Below are 23,239 nucleotides of genomic sequence, written 5' to 3' on the forward strand. Positions count from 1 at the left end.
TTGTAATGCTCTAACAGATTTAGATAATAAAAAAAAAAAAAGACCATGGTTATGCAAAAATAGTTTCTCAGTAAAATTCTTAAAGGGGAAGAGGGTGCAGGAGGCATCCAATATATATAGGGTCTTTAAATCAAGGTAAATCTGTTCTTAATCCTGAAATGAATTCCAGTTCTATTTGAAAGCAACTTTTTTTTCTGGAACTACTGTTCATTTACCAAAAGGTATATCAGTGCCACTAACACCAGTCTTTTGTCTTGAAGTTCTTTTTTTCAAGGCATCCTTTTTAATTTAGTCCATTGTCAGTTTTGCAGGAATACACTATGTGTTAAGAAAGATCTTTGAGTAATTAGTGTAATGCAAGATATCTATAAAGCTCAGATATACTTCATAAAAATAAACACTCTTAGATATTATGTCCATACTAAATCTTAATATAGCATGTCTTCCACCAATATTTCACAGTATTTAACAACAAAATTGACCACGAGAAAATTATGGGTGTTAATGCTTTTAGAGTCTTCCTACTTGCAGGGAATCCAACCTAGCTCAAAGTGGCTAAATCTCAAATGTAGAGCAGGAAATAATGGCTTCTGCAACTTGACTAGAGAGACAGATTTTAATTATCTGAGAAACACATCAATATCTTTGTTTTATTTGGTTTAAAGGAGGATCCAAGAAATTACAGGCCCATCAGTCTTACTTTAGTCCCTGGGAAAGTTATGGAATGAATCCATCTGGGGCAGGCAAAAGTCAGATGAAGCACATGATTGGGAAATAAAACCAGCACAGATTCAAGAGCAAATTGTACTTGACAAACCTCATTGCCTTGTATGACAAAGGAACATGCTCAGTTGATGTGGGGTGAGATGTGGACATTGTTTACCTGGATTTCTCCAAGGCTTTTGATAGAGTTTCCTACAGCCTTCTTCTGGAGAAACTGATGCATTACAATCTGGACAAGTGGTCTGTGCAGTGAGTGGTGAACTGGCTGAGAGGCTGCACCCAGAGGGTGGTGGTAAACACGTCCTTTTCAAACTGGCAACCTATCATAACTGGGGCCAAATGCTGTTTAATATCTTGATAAGTGATCTGGATGATGGAATTAACTGTACCCTGATGAAGCTTGCTGATGATATCAAACACTTCAGAAGTGGACACTTCAGAAGGGAGAGCCACCCTGTAGGAAGATGTGAATAGTGGAAGGACATAGGACATGAATGCAAAAAGAGTGAGACAACAAGAACCTCATGGAGTTCAACAAGGACAAGTGTAAGGTCTTGCCGATGAGAAATATAGTTCAGGAATGCAGCACAGTCTGGGATCCACATGGTTGGGGACCAGCTCTGTAGAAAGGGACCTTAGGGTCCAGGTGCACAACAAGCTCAATATGAATGAGCAGTGTGCTGCTGCAGCACAGAAAGAAAGCCAATAGGATGCTGACACCAACAAGAGCATCATCAGCAGAGATGGGCTCTACCCACCAGTTGTCAGGCCACAGCTGGAATAGCATGTTTGGTTTTAGTCTTGACTGCACAAAAACATGTGGACAGGCTGAAGAGGGTCCAAGGAAGGACTACAAAGATAATCAAAGAAGTGGGAGGAAGTGGGTTTATTCAGCCTTGAGAAAAGAAGACTTAGGTTAGACCTTATCACCATGATACAGTATTTAAGGAGTCACTATAAAGAAGATGGGAGACTCCCTTTTTACAAGGACTCGCATGGAAAAGACAATGGGTAATGGGTACAAGTCACTCCCGGAGAGATTTCATTTAGACACGAGGGGCAAATTTTTCAGAATGAAATCAGCCATTGGAATAATCTGCCCAGAAAAGTGGTGGATTCCTCATATTGTATACTTTGAAGATTCATCAGGACAGGGTACTGGGCCATCTAGACCATGCTTTTGACAAGAGACGTTGCACCAGAAAATTCTCGAGATTCCCTTCCAAACTAGTATTCTATTATTGTATGATTTCAAGTACATAATTTAGTGAACCATCAGAAAAAAAATTAGGGAATAAAAAAAGGGTGTGCTGTTTTGCGTACATTTTATTGGAATGTTATCTTTCAGCTAGTCTGTAATTCTGGTTTAAAATTATTTGAGATTCATATCTGTTCTGTGAATTTTCATTTTTTATTACTTGAATTTAATCAGATCAAAAATCTCTATTCTGGCAACAATTTTGCCAGTAGTGCAATACAATAATTGCACTTCACTGAATCAAAGCTGTGTACATTATACTGGAGTAGCAGATTTAAATAATAGGGTTAATCAAAGAAGCTCAGGTGCATACAATGTACTTCTTAGTGCAGTGTGTTATAAGTCTGGTCTATTTCACGTAAAACAGATGACACATATGGCATACAAAGAGATTTACTTGATTGAGGGAAATAATTTTGTTCTGGAATTCTCAAAAGCAAGAGAAACACATGCTAGGCCAAATCTTAACGAATGTACATTGTAGAGGAGTATTGATTAAGATTATTGGCTTATTTGTATAAGGGTTTTGGCATGCTCTAGAGGGAGATATAATACCTAAGGCAGAACTGACACATTCATTAATGGTGCTTACTTTATTATTAAAGAGAGAATGAACAGCAGCAATTAATAAACAATGGTTTACTAAAGAGCTTTCAGCAGAAATTAACTTTTTAAATAATTTATGAGGTAGTATCAGAGATTTTAGTACTGTGTTTCATCTAAAAATAGTGTTGAAACTGGTCTTCAAATGAACTTCTTTCAACATATGACATAAAAGTTTAGAGCTCCGTTTACAGAAGATATTTCTTGGTGATTTCTGCAATATACCATCTTCTCAAGTTAGACAGAAGGGAAAGTCATAGGAAGTGTAGAAAAATCCCAGAGTGATAACACATAGGAAATGACACCCAGAAATCAGAGATACAGATATCATAAAGAAGTCGTCTTATTTTGATCACAGGACAATGGAATAATAATAATAAAACCAGACTGTTTTATAGGGTTTTTTTTCATATTGACTGTACCGCCATATATACAAGTACCTTAACTCCTGATTGATGACGGTGTAGACATTAAATGTCTTAAATTTATTCCCATTATGCAATAGGACAGGCTGAATATTTCCAACATGCCACCCTCTACCCCCCCAGAGAAACCCCCAAAAAACTCTAACACAACAAAGAATAGAAGCAGGAATGAAACCACCCAATCAACCAACCAACCATCTAACCCAGCAACAACTGCAACCACAGCTTGTGGTCAAACCTGAATGCAATAGTCTTCTACATGCAGCTTTACTGTTGTCACACTGCTCAGGACGTCATCCCAGGTACATCAACAGCTCCTGACATGAACAACAGCAATGACAATAAAGATTACATGGACTATTGACCTTGGTGGTGAATCCCAGAACCTCAGAATATGCTGAGTTGGAAGAGACCCACAAGGATCATTGAGTCGAACTCCTAGCCATCCCCAAGGGTCACACCATGTTCCCAAGAGTATCGTCCAAACACTTCTTGAACTACGTCAGACTTGGTGCTGTGACCACTTCCCTGGTGAGCCTGTTCCAGCACCCAAAGAGTGTCTGGGTAAAGAACCTCTTTCTAATATCCAACCTAAACCTTCCCTGACAAAACTTCAGGCCATTCCCTCAGGTCCTGTCCCTGGTCATCACAGAGAAGAGATCAGTGCCTGCCCCTCCTCTTCCCCTCACGGGGAAGTTGTAGACTGCAATGAGGTCTCCCCTCTGTCTTCTCTTCTCCAGGCTGAACAGACCAAGTGACCTCAGCTGCTCCTCATATGGCTTCCCCTCAAAGCCCTTCGCCATCTTCTTTGCCCTCCTTTGGAAACTCTCTAAAAGCTCAATATCTTTCTTATATTGTGGTGCCCAAAACTGCACACAATATTCAAGGTGAGGCCACACTAGTGCAGAGCAGAGCAGGACAATCCCCTCCTTCGACCAGCTGGTGATGCTTTGCCTGATGACCCCAGGACATGGTTGGCCCTCCTGGCTGCCAGGACACTGCTGACTGATATTCAACTTGCCATCAACAAGGACCTCCAGGTCCTTTTCTGTGGCACTGCTTTCCGGCATCTCCTTCCCCAGTCTGTGCAAATATCCAGGGTTATCCCTTCCCAGGTGCAGAATCTGGCACTTCCCCCTGTTGAACTTAATAAGGTTGATGATTTCCAAGTCCTCTAATTTGTTGAGGTCTCCCTGCAGGGCCTCACTGCCTTTGAGGGAGTTAACAGCTCCCTCATCTGAGTTTTGTGTCATCTGCAAATTTGCTGAGTATCCCTTCCAAGAGATACTGCATCTAACTCATTTATGAAGGGTTGAAGTGCGAGGAAAACAACAGAAAGTACTGAGAAGAATTTTTGATGTCTTGGAAATGTGTACCTTGTGATAACTCCTTTTGTTCTTAACACTGATTTCTGCAGTTACTATATGTTTCATTTCTTGGAGAAATGTCACCTGAACAAGGACATCAGAGAATTGCAATTTAAATGAGTTTTGCTGCTATTTACTTCCACTGCTCAGAAAAATTGATGCCTTTATTTTCTTTAACCACACTGAGCCACACTTTTCTCTGTCTTCCTTTGGTTATTCACTCAGTGTTTGCTCTGGATGATCTTTTTGGAAACTACAGCTCGTGACCATGAGCAGTTACAGTTAGCAGTTAACAATGCTGAGTGTATTACTGTTTTTTTCATTGGGAGTTTCAAATTTAAAGATGTAAAGGTGGCAAATAACTCTTTTCTTCTATTTTCTTTTTTTTTTTTAATGTCTGTTATTTTTAATAGGGATTTAATTTATCTCTCAGATTAATACAACTGTTACCTTTCCTCACAAAGGTCTTTCAGCCATCCAAATAATAATTTAAAAATCAAATAATTATTAAAAAAGCTCTTAAGACGTCTTCAAAAACATTTGCTTAACATTTGGGATTACTGCTCAATGTGTCTTAATCACACTTCAGCAGACCTCTGCTTTAGTTTCATGAATTTACACATTCATGATTATCTGGAGTTTAACTCTAATTTCCCTTCACTCTATCATATTACTCCTTACTTTTTCTCATGGCAATGACTGCTGAATACTTAAACCTCTTTAGTAGGCATTAATGCTGCTTACATGGCATGTTTTTACTATGTTAGAACTGAAAACAGAAGGACATATATGATGGGATTTTTTCCTTGAGCTTTCATTGACAAGGGGGTGGACTAAATGTATGTTATCTCTGATGTCTCTGACAGTTCAGTTTTGCTTAGCTACTTCTGTTTTTAAGAATTCTACAGAAGACATGTTGGACCTGAGTGGAAAGGATGGCTCAGCAGCTAAGACACTGATCTCAAACTGTGGAATCCTGGGTAAACCAATTTTGGGTCTTAATATTCATGCTTTCAGGTGGGAAATAATATTTTCTAATCTTATGAGTATGCTGTAAGGAGAAAATTTATAGAAAAATTAATTATTAAAGAATAATGATTAAGTGAATCACATTATGCCATCAGAAGATTGTCTTCTCATCTCTTCTATCTTTTGCAGATTCAAATGACAACTTCAGTTCTTTTCTCTTGCCTGAATAAATCCACAGTTAAAATACAACATTTTCAGTGAAGTTCACTTTATAGTTGCGTATATATGTATACGGTACATGAAAGACCGATATCACAAATATACGTTTATTTTGTTAACCTAATCTTTCTTCTTCACCAGAAAAATTGTGAAGGGAAACCACTGTGCATGAGCGATATAAATTACAATTTGTTTATAACTAGGTCATCAGAAGAACACCAGAAGGATCCGGCATTATTCCTTGGGTTTTTTAGGTTTTTTTTATTGTTGGCAGAACATGCTTTATTTTTTATATACCAGATGTACTTTTAGAGGCTCTATATAGTCACAGGTGCAGTTGGAGGAATATTCTGTAAAAAAACTGTTTTCTAAACTACAGATGATGTACAGGCTAATTAACATCTGTCCCTTAATTTTTGAGACAAGAGTAATAAATTGCAATCACAAAAGGCTGCTTCTCTCTGTCTGTAAAGCCATTTATCTACAGTTTAATCTTGAAGAATCTTGTCTGCACCAGACTGTTACAGATACAACATTGCTTGGCTTCATTAGTGGACTTTTTTTTTTGCTAGGCTTAACATGTTTTTAGTAGCATAAAGCACTTCTTCAAGTTGCTGATTGTGGTCTATACAAAAATGTCTACCTCAAGGCTTTTCTTAAACTAGAGATACAGAACATAGAGAAACATTTCACAACATACTGCTTTAAAAAGATTTTTTTTTTCTGAAAGGGGAATATTTTCTTAAAATAAAGATATTTATGAAAGATTTATTAATGGTATAAGCTTTCCAAGCTGGTTTTTTTGCAGCAAATCACACACACATTACTGAGGAGGGCCCTTAGGCCAGAGGAGAACCTAATTTTATTGCAAGAGGTTCTATTCAAATTTTACCAAAACAAAGATAATATAAAAATTGCTTTTGTTTGTTTGTTGTCAGGAAATTTCAGCAACTTGACAAAATAATTAATGAGCATACATATTTTAAGACAAATCCAATGGTCCTATCAGCAGTGCAATGTAGTGGGGACTAACTAAGGAATGACAGAAGGGAAGTCATGAGTAGCCCACTGCATCAGGAACTTCTGCCTCTTTACATCAAAAACAAAAGAATGAATTTCATCCACAACCCTCTGAAAGTACTGTGTGTCCAACACCACAGCACTATAAACTCATCACAAACACTGAAGTACCACATAACTGAAACAGATTTTCTGAAGAAAGAAATGTTTGGGGGCGGGGAACTCCATTCAAGAAGACTGGGATAACTTTCCTTGTTTTTTGGCCATTCATCTGAACCCATCTAATTTCTTCTGCTTCAGAAAGAAACATCTCTTACTGACAAAGAGTGGGTGTTATTCGCCTAATCTGACTTCACTGTGGGCAGAAGTGCTCACAGAATATTATTGCTGTTAAGTGGTGGTGACAGGTTGCTGCGTTGCATAGAATTTATCTTTGACTTTGTCATGAGTCATTGTAGCCCATACAACTTAAGCTCAATATCATTTTCTACATGCCTTACAAAATACAAGGTATTTAATTAGTGACAGGAAACTTGGATAAATGAATTGAGTGTAATACTAGGCATAACATCCCTATAAGCTTCATATTAATTTTGAATTTCCTAATTTATGAGTGCTGGATTTTGCAACTAACTTTTTTTTTTAATTATGTAGCTTAAATAAACACTTTGCATTTGTTTTTTGACATAAGTTCTATGAAAGATGCAAAATGATGGGAGTGGGTTAGTAGGAGAATGATTTTCTGATTCAAAATTAACTACATGAAGATCAGGACTTATAAAAAGAACTGTCATTAGACAACATAGGAACAAAAACAAGGTTTATACAGTCATCTTGTGTGACAGCTAAAATTCCAAAGAAAGTTCATTTCATTGCTCTAAAAATATTTTTTTGTGACGTTTGAAGCTCTTAGTAAAAACCCAGTGGGAAATCCTGTTCTTCAGTTCCTTTCTTAAGGCATGTCCGCTCATTTGGTTGGTTTTTCTTCAAAAGTCTGCTTTTCTGCTACCCAAGATTCTTTCCATCAGGCAATTTAACTAGATATCAGAAGTGACATTTTTATTTCATTTGTTAGGGATTATAACAAGCAGTGAGACCTCATCATACTGATAACCAAGCTGGTAGGAGTTAGTTGACCAGAAACTGGATTCTGCAAGCCTTTTATTCAATTTCAGAACCTACTTTTCTTTTTTTTTTTTTAAATATTTTGGTGGGGGGGTTTGGTTTGTTTTTTTTTTTCTGTGTTTTGTTTAGTTTTGGTTTTTGTTTGGTTGTTAAACTGAATGTCCTCTTCGAGCTTTTTTGGTTTACATTTTCAATAAAGACCGGAAACAGTCCACATTTTTCCCTGCAATATACTTCTGAAAAATCTCAAGTAATTTCCCTGTTTTCTCATTCTGTTGCTTCAAGTCTTGAGAAGCCAAATACCTTTACTCTTGTCATCTGTTTTAACCAGACTAATTGTATACAATATGCGGCAAATGCATATTAAAACTAGGTGTTTTGAATAGCACACTAATTTATAGATTTGTAGTTACGCATCTTGGTCCCACAGTAATTTATAATAGGCCTCACAATTTTTATTCATAGTTTTAAATTTTAGTGAAACACTTCAATGTGTTTGTTAAAGTATTTAATTTATATATGTTGCTTGATTTTGAGAGAAGGGTTTCAGCTAGTTGCTTCACATCTGTTTCTCAAGTATACAGAAATGCTCCTGTACAGTAGCCCTCACTGGGTGTTTTGGAAGCTACTCTTGTTATCACAGAGGCAGGCACATGGCAACTTAGGTTAAGCACAAAATGCAGCTTATGGCTTAAAAAATGGGGAAATCATAAGATCCAGTAAAAGAGGATCACCATTTTTCCTATTATCCAACATGTAACAATTAAGTGTCTTTTTTTGCTAATAGTGACTTACTAATGAATAACCTACACCATCCTTGCTTTCTATGACATTATTCTTTTTAAAATCTTCGGAGCTGTGTTAGTGCTGTATGCCATTGTTCAGACAAGAGGCAGCTCTTATGAAGCTCTTGTGGGTATAGACCCCACTGTCCACAAAGTAATAGCCACTACTATATATGTATATACATATGTAGAGAGAGTATATAGACAAATAAAGGCAAAGATAATTTTGATGTGAATTCAGCTATTAGATTTGTACTCCATGCTGACAATAACTCTGTTTCCTTATCATTAATTTAGTGAATGTGTTCAGCATGTAATCTGGTCTCAGGTTGAGAATTTAGAGTAATATGTATATACTAAATATACAGTCACTAAACTTTTCGTACATAACTAGGGTCTTTTTTATCTTGTGAAGCAGTCATTTTATTGCTCCTTGGAGATAACAAGCATTTAATTCTGTGCCAGTTTAAAAGCTGCTGCACAGAGATGATCTTCAGTTTCACTTGCCTTTTTTTTTTTCTGCAGCACAGTGACAGACTGAAGCAGGCTTAATTGCTTACCTGACAACTTTCATAACCAATTTCTTAACAAGGGTGAGACAGGGTGTTGGAGAAAAATCACCTCTGTACACTTTAGAACAAATCAGTTATTTAAAGCAAATTACCAGAGCATGTTCCTTCCAAAATTTTTATTCCATTTTCCTCCTTTAGGGTGCAATTTCATGAATGATTTAACTAATTCAAATAAGGGTTGCAAGTAGTAGAAAAAGATAGTTTCACTCTTTTTCTCCTGCAACATGGACACTTCTTTTATTTTACAACAGGGTGATTTTTTTTTCAGGGCTAGCTACCTCAAGCCATTTCCTCAACTTTTTAATAACCAATTATTTAAGAAAACATAATTGTACTTGCATCTAACCTGTTCCTGTGAACTAATCTCATGTATACTGATTTTTTTTTTCAGTCCCTGCCTTTCCAATTGTCACCAGCTTTTCCTCAGGCTCTAACATTTCAAATTCTATTTTTATTAAGCCTGGAACATCCAGCATAAATTCTTATTTTGATCTTATGAAAAGATTGATTTCCATTAAAATGGCCTTAAAGAATTTTAGTGACAAAGGAACAGCTTTCAATTTCTGTAAATTCTGCTGAATTTCTGGTCTTTCTCCTTTTTTTAACCTCAAAGTAGCACCTTTTGCTTACAGTAATCAAAATTTTATAGTCATATTATGCAATCCTACCTATGCCTTTATTGTTATAATGTTAAACTTTTAACTGCTTTCACTACACTTCAGTCTACTCCACTTAATGATTATCTCAAAACTCTATATAAAATTTTTTCAGTGTTTCTTTTGTCTTTCTTCTTACCAAAGAATGACCAAATCAATCCTGGTCACTCTTGTGATTTTTGCATTACTGTTGTTTTAGAGCATCCATTGCTTCCCTATGGCCACATGGCGCTCTCTGGGTTTAATAAGATGTTATACTCTGTCCACACTCTTGTGATGGTTACAATGGACTATCCTCTGGGTTTTCCAGTTTGGGTACTAAGCTAATGATGACTGAACAGGAACAGGAATTGAGTATCTTTGTTGTCTACGATGCCTTTCAAATTTTATTGTCCCTTCAAGGCACACCAATGTTCTGACTTTTTTTCTATTTTGCGTTTGGGATGTTTTAAAAATCTTTTATGTGACTGAATGACAAGTGCTTTCATCTTCTTTCTGTATGTTTTCTGGTATTTCCACTTGTTTTTTTAAATGTCTCATTGAGAATGAAATTCACTATACATAATTTCTTTTTTGTCCTTTTTACATTCTACTTTCTTTCCTAATATCAGCCCCTACAACATGGAATTGTTTTTCCTTTTCTTAATTTTTACTGAAACCTATTGCTTATAATTTTTGTTCCACTTACTGAGTTTTGCATTGAGCCCTAGGAGTCCCTTGGCTTACCATTCCTCTAGGGAAACATTGTTCTTGACACAATTCAGTCCTTTAATGGAATACTCATTCCAAGTCCTTCATGACCTATCAGAGAAAGAAATATGCAAAGGGAAAAATTCCAAGAACCCCACTCCAAATCATACCACTGAAATCTTGGCTTTTCTTTCTGGGTTCACACCTCCTATACTCAAAATTTGCTGAACTGTCTAGCTGGCACCTGCTGTGGTATCAGAAGTGCCAGTGTGGGGTTTTCATTCATGTAGTCTGACAGGAAGCAAAACACCGGTATACAGCTGGTTAAAAAAAGCCAGCATATTCCATCCATTTAGCAACTTGAATTCAGATTCTTGGCCTCAACCTCCTTTGTATTCAATATGAATTCACACTTTATACTACACATTTGCTAGTTGGCTACAGATCTTATGTAGATATTTTGTATGTATGCACAGTAATAATTGCACTACAGAAATGTTTATTTGTTCATGCATAAGTTCTTGTCTTTGTGTGAAACCATTCCATCTTATTCATATAATCAGTTATAGCTTCAAATGTAGTCTGGTTTGATTGCCAAGGTCTGTCTTCCTTTTAGCCTGGTAGCATCAGCATTGCTTAGTTTTATTCAGGACAAGTACAGTACTCAGTACATTTTCCATGCAAATATCTTGCAGTTTCTCTAGTGATTGTCCTGTATATTTCTTTTTGATGTATTGTGTCCAAAACAAGATCTCCATTCAAAGTCAGATAATATTTTCTGTTATGCTGAAGTCTTTACAAGTACAATAAAACTTAACCAACTTAGTAAGTTCCAAAAGATCAAATTAAAGTTTTGGAATTTTCTGGGACACTTCTCATTTGGAAATATGTAAGAGAACCTGAGAGCTTAATTTATCCTTTGTCTGGAGACTTCAAAAAAAGTCCAAAGGACCCTCATTATAATTTTTTCTTTTAAACATTAAAAGGTTCTATAAAGATCACAATAAAACTCAAACTGTTATCAGAACAGAGTAGTTCACTTTTGAAAATGCATTCTTTCTAAAGAAGGAAACACTGAAATACATTTTTTTAAAAATGTCTTCATAAAAGTAAAATTATGGACATTAAAAATTAATTTACACCAAGACCTGATTTGTGTAGCATACTGCTACCAAAAATGTTCAGATAATTTATGTAAAAAAATTTCCAATTAAGGAATTCAAGATATAGCAAACATAGCTTTTAGTGTATTAAAGGAGGAGTTGGAATCTAAGAAAGGAGAAAAGTATGTCTTCAGTGTGGTATATTACATTGAAATGACAAGATAGACCAAAAGAATCTGACATCTTACCCTATGGAGAAAAATAGAGAAGTCTACTTTTTGTTTCCTTCCTCTTCTAGTATCATATCTACAAGTAATAGACAGTGCCTTCATTTTCATGTGAATAAAATCCCAGGTATTAAGTTGTTATAAATTTCTGCAGCTCTCTTGACTGTGAGTCTTTTCAGTAACACCCATTTTCTCTTAAGTGCTTTTAAACTATTTTAAAATGTTAGTAACCATGGAGAAATTCCTGGTGTCATGACAGATGTGGAGCAAATGGGAGTGATTCTGAATTGTGTCTATATAAACTAAGGAAAGACACTTGAAAAATTCTGAAATGTTATGCTGATCTACTCCATCCTGGAAGCTGTGGTCTGATGTAGGAACCTGTTGTGGTTCAACCCCAGCCAGCAATTAGGCACCAGATAGCCACATACTCACTCCTCCACCAGTAGGACTGGGAGAGAATCAGAAGAGCAAAAACTAGAAAACTCATAGGTTGAGAAAAAGACAGTTCAGTAAGGAAAGCAAAAGCCTTGCACACAAGCAAAGCACAAGAAGGAATTAATTCACTGCTTGCCATGGGCGGGCAGGTGTTCAGCCATCTCCAGGAGAGCAGGGCCCCTTCACACGTAACAGTTACTTGGGAAGACAAACACCATCATTCCAAATGAATGATGCCACCTTTGTCCTTCTTCCCCCCACTTTATATACTGAGTGTGATGTCATCTGGTATAGAATATCCCTTTGGTCGGTTTGGGTCACCTGTCCTGGCTGTGTCTCCTCTCAACTTCCCATGCACCCCCAACTTCCTTGCCAGTGTGGCAGTATGAAAAGTAGAAAAGGCCTTGGCTCAGTGTGAACACTGCTCAGCAATAACAAAAACACCTCTACATTATCAATCCTGTGTTCAGCACAAATCCAAAACGTAGCCCCATACTAGCTAATGTGAAGAAAATTAACTCTACCCCAACCAAAACCAGCACAGAATCCAAAAGCTTGGTCCCTGCAAATGGTCACAAGGGCAGGGTGAGTCCTTGTAGAAGAGCAAATTGTACTTTTCCTGAACTATGAGGAAAGCTGGATCAATTCTGTTTTGCCTAATCCAAATGTGTACTCTAGCCATGTAATTAACTGGAGTGGCATGAGACAGGACATGTGTCAGGCTGCTTAGCCAAGTCCTGGTATTCAAAGAAAATAAAGTCTCATCTTTAATTTTACCAATAGATCCTTTAGATGAAGTTTCCTGTCATCTTGTTAGGACCCTAATTCTTACCTGTTGGTGTTATAAGCCATTTTCTGAAGTTGCCTACCGTTTTTATTTGTCTCAAAGAACAGCTTTGCAATGTTGCAGTAACCAATCTGTTGAAGATTGCCAAAATTGTGTGCGTTTCTGTTTTTTCCTGAAACAACATGAGCTCTCTTGAGCAGCTAATTTAGCATCTGAAAGCTCTTTTTTTAATTGTTATTTCTTTCTTACCAGAAAGACTCTGCATGCTACAAGTCATTATGCCTTCAAGACAAAGAACTTGTTCTAATACCATAGTTGTTGTTTTTTTTTTAATGGTAAGCTTTGTCTTGTCCTTTATAAAGTTGAGGAAAGCACTCAGCTATTTTTGCAAAGAACAAAAGAGGAAGGAAAAATGGGTAGGCTAAAATAATTAATACTAGCTCAAAACATTTGAATATGTAAGAGCTCACAGAAGCCACATTTGACAAAAATAGGTATTTACATGCTGATTTATTCAGAGTTAAATGGAGATCTATCCGTCAGATTGGCACTCTTTTGTGTAGTAAAATAAAAAATAATGTGATGACAGGAAATTAAAGTGAAATTAGTTTGATAATAGACACCAACATTTTTTCTTCTCTTAAAAAAAAATAAAGAAGGAAAAAAGTGACATACATTTTAGACAAAAGATGAATATTATTAGTCTGTTTTGACAATAACTTTAAAAAAAAGGCATCTTGAGTCTTCATCTTGTAGTGTGTCATATACTTGTTTACTCCTGGCCTACTTGACAAATAAATGACAGCAAGGTAGGAAAGTCATCTGGTAGTTTAAATGCTACTTGGAACAGGACATCAGAGCAGTACTGTCAAATTTAACTATGAAAAAAACATGAATATATAACCAAAAACTTAATTTTGGTAATCTTTTGTCTCTTAGAGCATCCATTTCTTCATGAAGACAAATCTTTTTTATTTAAGAATTTCTGTCTCAGAGGAATTGCAATATCAATGTTTTTTCTTAGTTCATTAAATAAAAAAAGGACAAGCCTTTGGTGCTTAGGATTCAAACTGAAAAAAGTTTAATGTTACGTTTGACATTTCAAGGGTCAAAAGTGAATTTAGCTCAAATCACCTGAAATGTGGGAAAGATTTCCAATCCACATAGATACCCTAAGTGCATTGCCTTTTCACAGCTGTTGAGTGGACATTCTCTCCATCAGACATCATGGTCACTTGTTCTGGGATTTGGAGGTTGTTTCCCACTTGTTGCTTAAGGGTTTTTTTCCCCACTGTCAGAGTTTTCCTCTTTATTTAAGGACGTAAAGACAGATGTAAATCTGTAGCCATTGTACCAGTCCCTGTATATCAAATACTCTCCATTTGACATGAGGAGAACATGAGGTTTCCACAACAGAGATTAGCAGAAAAACCCCTGTTTAAATGTTTCTGTGATTAGTGCTTGGCTATGTATGAGAGCTCAGAGCTCCAGGTAATTTCAGGCACTTGCAGTTAGGGCCAGCAGTTTTATTCCAGGTCACTGACTGGTTCTGGTTTACTGATCTTTCCATCCTTTTTTTTTTTTTTTTTAATTATTGAGCTGATTTATAAGCCAAAACAGCTTTTTGCTGTCAGTTTGTTTGTTTCCCATTTTCACTGAACTTTGCCTATTCACTGAGCATTAAAATAGCACCTGGAGATATAAAGTGGCAAAATGAATTTATATAGCTTTTCCTGAACAAAATATACATATCGTTAGAGGTTTTTTTACCTGAAATATGGACTGATGGTATTCTTGAGGATAAGGAAATGAAAATAACTAGCCTGATTCAGCTGAATATGGGGATGTCTAATAAGTCATATAATCTCTACCTCCAGACTGCGTTGGTTTAACATGTCTTCCTTAATATGTCACCCTATGGATGAGCATAAAATATAACGCCTGTGATTCCCTAGTAACGACATTTTGTTCCTCTTCAGCACTCAACTCAGAGAAGTGGTGTCTCTCTGTTGTTTCAAGGGAGAACAATCCATAAGCTTGTTTCCTGATGTACATTAGCCATCAATAGCTTTTCAACATGCATGGTTTACAATTGCAGTTTGCTGCGTTTAAATGTCATCTGCATTCTGTGATTGAAAGAATGTCTGTACGCACACACAAAAAGGGAGAATTGAGTATATATGCCAAGAGCTTCTGTTATTGTGTTTGGGTTCTTTTCACTATATGTGCATTATTGACCTCAGAGGACCCATACTCTAGGTGATAACTTTGCATTTACAAAGCATTTGAGTGCTGTCTCCCAACAACATATTTATAATTTCTTTCCTTCACAAATATCAGACAATGTACTTCCTCAGATTTCTCTGGAACAAAGCAGTTTTTAATAGTAGTGATTGTATGCAATGTTCTAACTGTGGTTATTTTCCCTCAACAGTCACATATGTATATACGGTCACATATAAATCAAGATAATTGTTTCCTTGCAATTTATAACAGAAATAAGTTGGAAAACAAGGCAGCGGAGAAAAAGCCAATAGATTTTTAGAAGCTCTGCCGTCTGATCTATTATAAAATGAATCTAATTATCTGGAAAATGTGTGTCTATAAGCAAAATGTATGGCTATATGAATAGATGCATTCAGAACTGAAGTCTACTTATAAGCAGTTGTGGCCAGAGCATATTAATTGTTCAGTTTTATGACATGTGGAAGTGTATAATATGATAGGAAAGGCAACAACAACCAGAAAAGGCCTCTTCTGTTTCTTACTATCTTCGTTGTCAGTTTTTAAATCAATACACTTTTTTCTTAATATCATAGGGCATGGAATTCAAATGCAAACAGGTGAATGAGCACAATGGATAACCTACTTGGCAAAAGAAAAAGGAAAGATTTTGGAAAAGTAAACCTTGGAAGAAATACAACTATTACCTACAAATATTATAGGGAGTAAATGTTGGAGAATCAATATTTAAGCAAAAAGGTAATGTTGGTACAAGAACTGATGAGTGTAAGCTGAACAGATAGTAATTCAGCAGAGAACGTGTTGAAGGCCAGGCTGGATGGAGCTCTGAGAAACCTGGTCTAGTGAAAGACGTCCCTTCCCATGACAGGGGGATTGGAACAAGGTGATCTTTAAGATCCCATCCAATCTAAGTCATTCTGTGATTCTACAATACCTATCCTAGAGAAGAGTAAGCTTCTGGAATGGTTTTCTAGAAGAAGCAGGGAAGAAAAAAGTATAACTTGCTTTAAAGCTGAAGCTTGATGCATTTATGGGAAGGATCATATGACAGCTTCTTTTTATAGTAAGAGTTTGGAGCTGATGACTTAGCAAATCTCTTCAACTCTTTTGCTGTTTGTCATGATATTTTTATGCTGTGATTTTCCACACTTTGCAGATTGCCATCTGAGCCACTTCATAAATTTGCCTTTATAGCAATTGAATTGATTTTTGTCATTCTAGCAAAGTAAGTCTGATAATCAAGAATTTATTTCACAACAAACCTCTGAAAAATGCATCTCAACAGTTAATTTTACTGGTTTTCTTTCTATTTAAAAATAAAAAGCTGGCAATAATTTATTTTTAGTGTATTATATGTCTACATCAGTTACACTCAATTGTACCTGTTGTCCTGGGAATTAATCTGACAATCATATTATGCTTTACAGCCATTTCCTAGGTAACTAAAAGAGCCACATACATGCAATGTAGCCATTAGAAACTTTTTCTTTTCCCTAGCGACTTCTCTTTTATTTTTCAGCTCTTCCATCTGCACTAAACTTTTTGTAATGGTAGGCAGATGTGAAACGCATTAATGAGCTGTGAGAGAGAAAAAGAACAAGGGAGACTGAAATGTTTCTAATGGGAACCATGAAATATGAAACGGATAGAGACCAATCTGGGGGTAAAAAGCATCTATGAAAAAATATCAGTCAAAATTTGAATGCTTGTTGGAATTCACTTGTGTTTGCAGAACCAAGACCAGGTAGCAAAATTTGTTATCATATTTATTTAATATGTCAGCATGTTCAAATCTTGCTTTTCATGAAGAGTTGGGCTCCTGAAAACATTTTTAATTTAGATATAAAAAAGCAGGCCCATCAGAAACTTCTTAGGGCAAGACCTACAGTGGCAGGAGTGCAGGTGACTAAGAACACACTGTCTTCATTTACTGTGGTTTTACCCTTGAAAACTTTTTGTGTTTATACATGTATTCTATAGATTTGTCTCTTTCTGGAAATGTGGAAAAAATTGGACTTGTGGCATATTTGAAAATAATCCACATTGATGTTCAGGGCAGTTGACAATTTAGGACAATCCCAGTGATATTTATTTAAACTTCAACTGATTTTGATTATCATAATTCTTGTGTATCATTACACAATTTCATTGAATAAATCATGGTTTTAAAAGCTTACTATAAATTGATTTTGTTCTTTGTTTGTGATCTTTTTTTTGGTTTTGGTTTTGTTTTGGGGTTTTTTTGTTTGTTTGTTTGTTTTTATCAGAGCAGTGTCTCTGTTTCCAAATGGCATTCACTTTCCTATTACTTTCATTTTATTTTTTTAAGTTTTCATGCTATGGCATGGGTATGGCTTTCATTTCAATGTGTGCATTATTTTCATTTTCTGTGTTTTTTTAATGTGTCACTTGTCTATTCAGTTTTGCCTGCAGTGAATTTTTCTAAAGAGTTTCTTCTTTGGTGTCAATGTGCCATGTGTGTATATTTATTTTAGGAATATGTTAAATGTTTGAAAATATTCATTTACACTTATCTTGAAAGTTTTCTGTGTTAGAATACTCTATCTTCTGAAAGGATGTATTAAATAGAAAGTAGAAAAAGAGAAGAGAAATTCTAAGCAGCAGAACTTGTTTTCCCAGGCAGATAGAGAGGATTGTATAACAGTGTTTACAAATATGGAAAAACAAAGGACATTATCACAGCAAAACAGATTAATTAGCTTGAAATATAGATACATGTAGCCATACATGAGTATGTATATATACACTTCCATAAATAGCTACCTTGTACCTATATTTGTGTTGCTTCTAGATACAACCTGTAACAGCCTTTTACATGTGTGAGTCTTCCTTTTTTTGGTTTCCACACAAAGTATAAATTTTTTGTCTCTTTTTGTTTTTGAAAAAGGATTTTCTCCATTGAAAAATTAGGTCATAATTGGAGTACTCTAAATGGTCAGTCTTCCAGTTTTGTTCCTCTACTTGAAGAATGCTGTTGAGATGACCAGTAATTTTACAGATCTCCAACAGTAAGAGAACAGAGAGATGGCCTATTTTCTAGGGGGACAGACGGAAGAGAGTAAGTGTAGCTTCACTATTTTGCCAAGCCGGAGCAATTTCAGGGCACAGGAGATGGGGATATCTGGGGCAGCAGCAGGGCATCACTTGTTCAAGTTGGCTTCCTACTGTTTGGTAGTGAAGAAGCTCAGAGGTTAGAAGGCAAGAGCCATTTTTGTATTCTGGAGTTGGCTATTATACCTATTTGGACTGGCAGCCCTTTACTGTTGGCAGCAATAAGATGCAGATGTTCACGCTAGATGATCATGATCCATTTTCCTTCTGTATATGTGCTGAAACTTCAAGTAAATTACAGAAAAATAGCACATGTTTTGTTTATCCAGCCATTTGTATGTATTTTTATTATTATGTATTTTTAATTTGTCAAACCATGTAAACAAAATACATCTTGTGGGAATGTGAATATCTTTGCTGGTCTCCCATATGGATACAGAAACATCACATTTTATCTTCATGTTGTCCTTTCTAGAGAATGGCAATGGGTTCTTGGCTTGAGATCCCTCACTGCTTTCCAGGTGGCAGTGCTGCACCATATTTAGCAGTTCCATAAAGTCTGCAGATTTACAAACTTCAAGGAAATGTCAGAATGCCATACCATCAATGCACAACATTTGAAGTGGAGGCGGCCAAAATTCCAGTCTTTCTTCACTAGGTACATGATGATAGGAGGCTTTCACTGTTACTGGTCTTACTGTGAACAGCAAGGAAGTCACATGAGCTATGGGAGAACTTGCCAAGAAAGATAACAGCTTCCTACCTCACACAGGCCAATAATAGTTTGGTGGAGAGAGAAGAAAAGAGTTTGTTTTGAGCTGCTTCACTAGTCTGCAGGAAATTACTCCAATGAAAATTGTGTCTTTCTCTATTACTTCTTTCTCTTTCCTACTTCCCTTTGGGAAACACTTCCCAACTTTAGAATCCATCCTAAAGTTAATTCTGAAGTAATTTTTCCCTCATTGAGGGTGGATATCCTTACATTTATTTTTCAACCCTTTTCTCTGTTCTGGATATAACAAAAAAAAGCTTTCCCATTAGAAGTGTTCACTTTTCTCTAAAACACAATAAACTGACAAATGCCAGTGATTTGGTATGACTACAGGTTCACTGAAGGATCAGAGGGAATTTTCACCTCCTAGATTGGATTATGTGCTCTGGACATGACTTGCGACACATGCCAAAATAAAACCTGGGAACACAACAACCTTTCTAGTGCCTTCCTTTCTGCTGGAAGATACTCTCATCTGCAGAGTGGTGATGTACAACAGTACAGTCACCTTGTCACAAGAAGCAGCTGTCAGGACTGAACCTGCATTGCCAAGTCCACCTAGTTGACAGATTGTTAGCAAGCAATAAGTCTGAGAAAGCCCTGCTTAAAAGATGCGAAACTAAATCTCCCTACCATTTTTCAGTTAGCTGAAGAGAAGAAAATTTAATGGGTGAAACTAGATAGAAAGAGCTATGAAAAGAAATGTCTTCATATGCAACACTCACACCTCCTCCTATGGAATTGTTTTTGTGGAAGAGCATGTGGGTTGAAGTGAAAAGGAGGTGTGTTCAGCAGAATTAGTGCCTCATACAAAACCGAGCATAGTTGTCATATAATCATAAATGGTTTGAGTTGGAAAGGAATCTAAAGATCATCTAGTGTAATCCCCCTGCCATGGGCAGAGACATCCTTCACTAGATCAGGTTGCTCAAAGACCCATCCAAGTTGGCCTTGAACACTTTCGAAGATGAGGCGTCCACAACATCTCTCGGCAATCAGTTCCTATGTATCACCATCCTCATAGTAAAAAATATCTTCCTTATGTCCAGTCTAAACCTACCTTTTTTTTGGTTTAAAACCATTGCCCCTTTCCTATTGCAACAGGCTGTACTGAAAAGTATTTCTCCATCTGTCTTTTAAGCCTCCTTTAAGTATTGAAAGACCACATTAATGTCTCCCTGGAGCCTTCCCCAAGCTGGACAATTCCACTAGCTCAGCCTTTCTGCATAGGAGAGGTGCTCCAACCCTCTAATCATCTTTGTGGCCCTGCTCTGGACTCAGTTCAACAGATCGATGTCTCTCTTGTTCTGAGGACCCCAGAGCTGGATGCAGTACTCTAGGTGATGTCTCATAAGGGCAGTGTAGAGGGGGAGAATCACCTCCTTCTACTTGCTGAGCAGGTGTGATTGATGAGACCAAAAAAACTGTTGTTGTTTTCTGAATTCCCAGATATATTGAGACAAAAATAGGGTATTCAAGAAGATACTGTCTTGGGGAATAGGAGGCAGGACAAAAGTACAAGCCTGGAATTCCTGTCAGTTCAGTAATAACTTATCAGATCCTTACAGGACAGACAGACACTGTTATTAATTGAAGTGTGTGAGTTCCCAGTTTTGAATGCAAGATCAACCAAGAACTCTAATCTCTTCTGTGTGCAAGCAGTGCAATGCTGCTGGTCATGCCAACATTATACGCTATATTTCTGGGCTGACATCAAATTCCTCATAGTCCAAATTCAACAGTCCTATGGGATCAAGATTTTTTCCGATTGTCAAGGCTTCAATCCTGATAAAACCAAAACTGAGAGGATATAATTGTGATGATATTAGTCTATTTCTAAAGAGATGAGAACTAGTCTATATTTTTCACAGCAAGTCTAATGACTCACATATTTCTGCATATAGTGGAGCTGGTAGCCATCGACCTTTGCAACAGCACACATTTTTCTGAAATTTAACTTGTTCCTTCATGTTAGGCTATTGGTGTCATGACATGATTTTCAGGACTTTATCAAATGTTACTTTTGGCACTAAAAATGGTTCTATTGATCACAACAGCATCTATGGCTAGCTTTGCATCTTCAGCTTCTCATGTGAGCCAGGTTTTCGGTTTGGGGGTTTTTTTTGGTTTTTTTTTTGGTTGGTTCGTTAATTTTGGTTTTGTTTATTTTTTTTCAGGAGACATAAGGCTTGATAAAAACACATAATAATTTTATTTCATGAGCTTTGAAGCATATCAAATGTTCTGCATAAAATTTTCAAAATTCTGATCTACCCTTTGAATTAGTAGGGTTTTAAAGTGAAACAGTTCTTTAACAGATTAGTGAAATATTAATTCACATAGTTGGGAACATTTCTTCTTTGTAACATTGTATTTTGAGAGAACTAGCAACAATTGATTATTTAATTTCTCTGTGATATATTACTTGACTTTGAAGTCAAGACAACCGTCTAGTGCCATAAATATTAAAATCTGAATAAATTCTTTCCATTATGAAATTTAGTTTGTTACTTGATTCTTTATTTTCAATTTACTCATTTATCATGGTGATCATGGGACAACTGGCATAATTCGAATAACTCAGGAAGAAAAAAACAACCCCCAAATATAACACATTCAATCAGCTAAGAGTTTGAAATCTTTGGTATTAGAGGTGGTGTAAAAATCATAAAAAAGAAACAACATTATTGAAACTACACTATGCGTAACTGTCACTGGCTTCAACCAAACATTGAAGAGCTCAGACATTCACAAATTGAATTAAGAACTGTAGTCAGTTTTGTTGAGCAAGAATTTCAGTAAAAATAAAAATGCAGATATAAGGAAGGCTTCAGTGGAAGATTCTTCATGATTCTGTTCTGGACTGCAGAGATTGAATGAAAGTTTAGTGTGTTCAGTAGTGATATTAGTTTATATTATTGCCAGTTGAAGAATCTTTTTAATTATGGTTTGTTTGTTTGGTTTGAATAGTCATTTAAAAATTGCTGATAAATACTGTGAAACAAAGAATACAGGGAAAAAAAACTGTGGCAGTATTAGAATGAATTGACACAACGAGATAACAATACAAGCTGATTTTGTGCTTATTATGTTGGGGAGGTATTTTCCTGATATTAAAAAGGAAAAACAAAAAGTGAGTGGGAGCTAACTCTGAACATATGTTAGTGGCAGAGAAGTGCATTTCTTGATTGCATTTTAAATTTGATGGGCTAAACAGTAAGACAGTCTTCTTATCACAATAAACCTGAGGAAGATATTCAGCAAATTGTAGATCATGTCATATTTCAGTTAAGCATATTTTCATACCTCATGCTCTCTCAGTGTGTCTTAGATTAGTGTTGACAAGTGACTAACTAAAAAACTAACACTGGAGGTGTTTATGTGTGCGCAAATAGAAAAAGAAACCAAACCAGCTAAGACCAAAACTAAAACAACAACAACAAAAACCTAAACAACTTTGATGTGAAAATTGCTTACCAGAAAAGGAGGTAAGGACTTTAAGCAATGGGTTGCATCCCATTCAATCCTCAGTCATCAAGCCTGGTGTTTGTTTCTTTGTTTGCTTTAAAGTATTTAAGTGTTATTTTCTGCCTTGTTTGTGAGACTGAAATGAATTCAACAGTCAATTTGATTCAATTAGTTACCATAGGATAACCTAGAACACAAATTATGTCATCTGCTTGTCTATAACTTGTGCAGATACCCAGTAGTGTTAGTGTTGTAACTGGATAATTCATCTCCTATATCAAAGCAGCTGGAGTTACGTTTATCATGGGACTAATGATCATGCCCAAGTTTAAGTGTAAAACTGTCACCTCAGGATGACTCATTTTTTGGCCATACCTTCTATTTCTGAATCCATTTATAAATGGGGCTTTCATCTTGCAATCACATAGAAGTATTTTGAATAATGTCCACTTCTTTAAAATTTTATGTTACTACCAAAAGTAATGAGATTAGTAGCATTTTATGAACTTCAACAATTTTTTCTTGTTGAAGTTGCATTTTTTCTTTAATATGTTTTTAAGAAAGAGCGGGTCTTAAAAAATCCAGTATTCTGAATAGAATATGGCAAACCAAGCTGTAATATTGGAAGTATTTTACAGCATACTATACCACTCTTTTCTCTTCCAGTCAATACATCCCAAATCCCCTACCTCCCAAAGAAATTTCCAAAGCTGACT

At 36.2% G+C, this 23,239-nt stretch overlaps 1 long non-coding RNA gene across 2 annotated transcripts in view; it reads left to right on the forward strand.

Moving 5' to 3' along the window:
- LOC113963175 overlaps positions 1-19,926 on the forward strand; it is a 28,720-nt gene extending 8,794 nt beyond the window's left edge. Inside the window, exons 1-3 of one of the 2 annotated variants that reach the window (XR_003532672.1) lie at positions 15,820-15,949; positions 18,759-18,941; positions 19,389-19,926. This is a non-coding gene — a long non-coding RNA (uncharacterized LOC113963175). Of the gene's footprint in view, positions 1-15,819; positions 15,950-18,758; positions 18,942-19,388 lie in introns of those variants that run through there. The other variant, XR_003532674.1, reaches the window with a different exon arrangement.
- Positions 19,927-23,239: the final 3,313 nt, after the last annotated feature.

This window comes from Neopelma chrysocephalum, unplaced genomic scaffold, assembly GCF_003984885.1.
Source record: "Neopelma chrysocephalum unplaced genomic scaffold, ASM398488v2 Primary Assembly neopelma1_22, whole genome shotgun sequence".
NCBI classification, from domain to species: domain Eukaryota; kingdom Metazoa; phylum Chordata; class Aves; order Passeriformes; family Pipridae; genus Neopelma; species Neopelma chrysocephalum.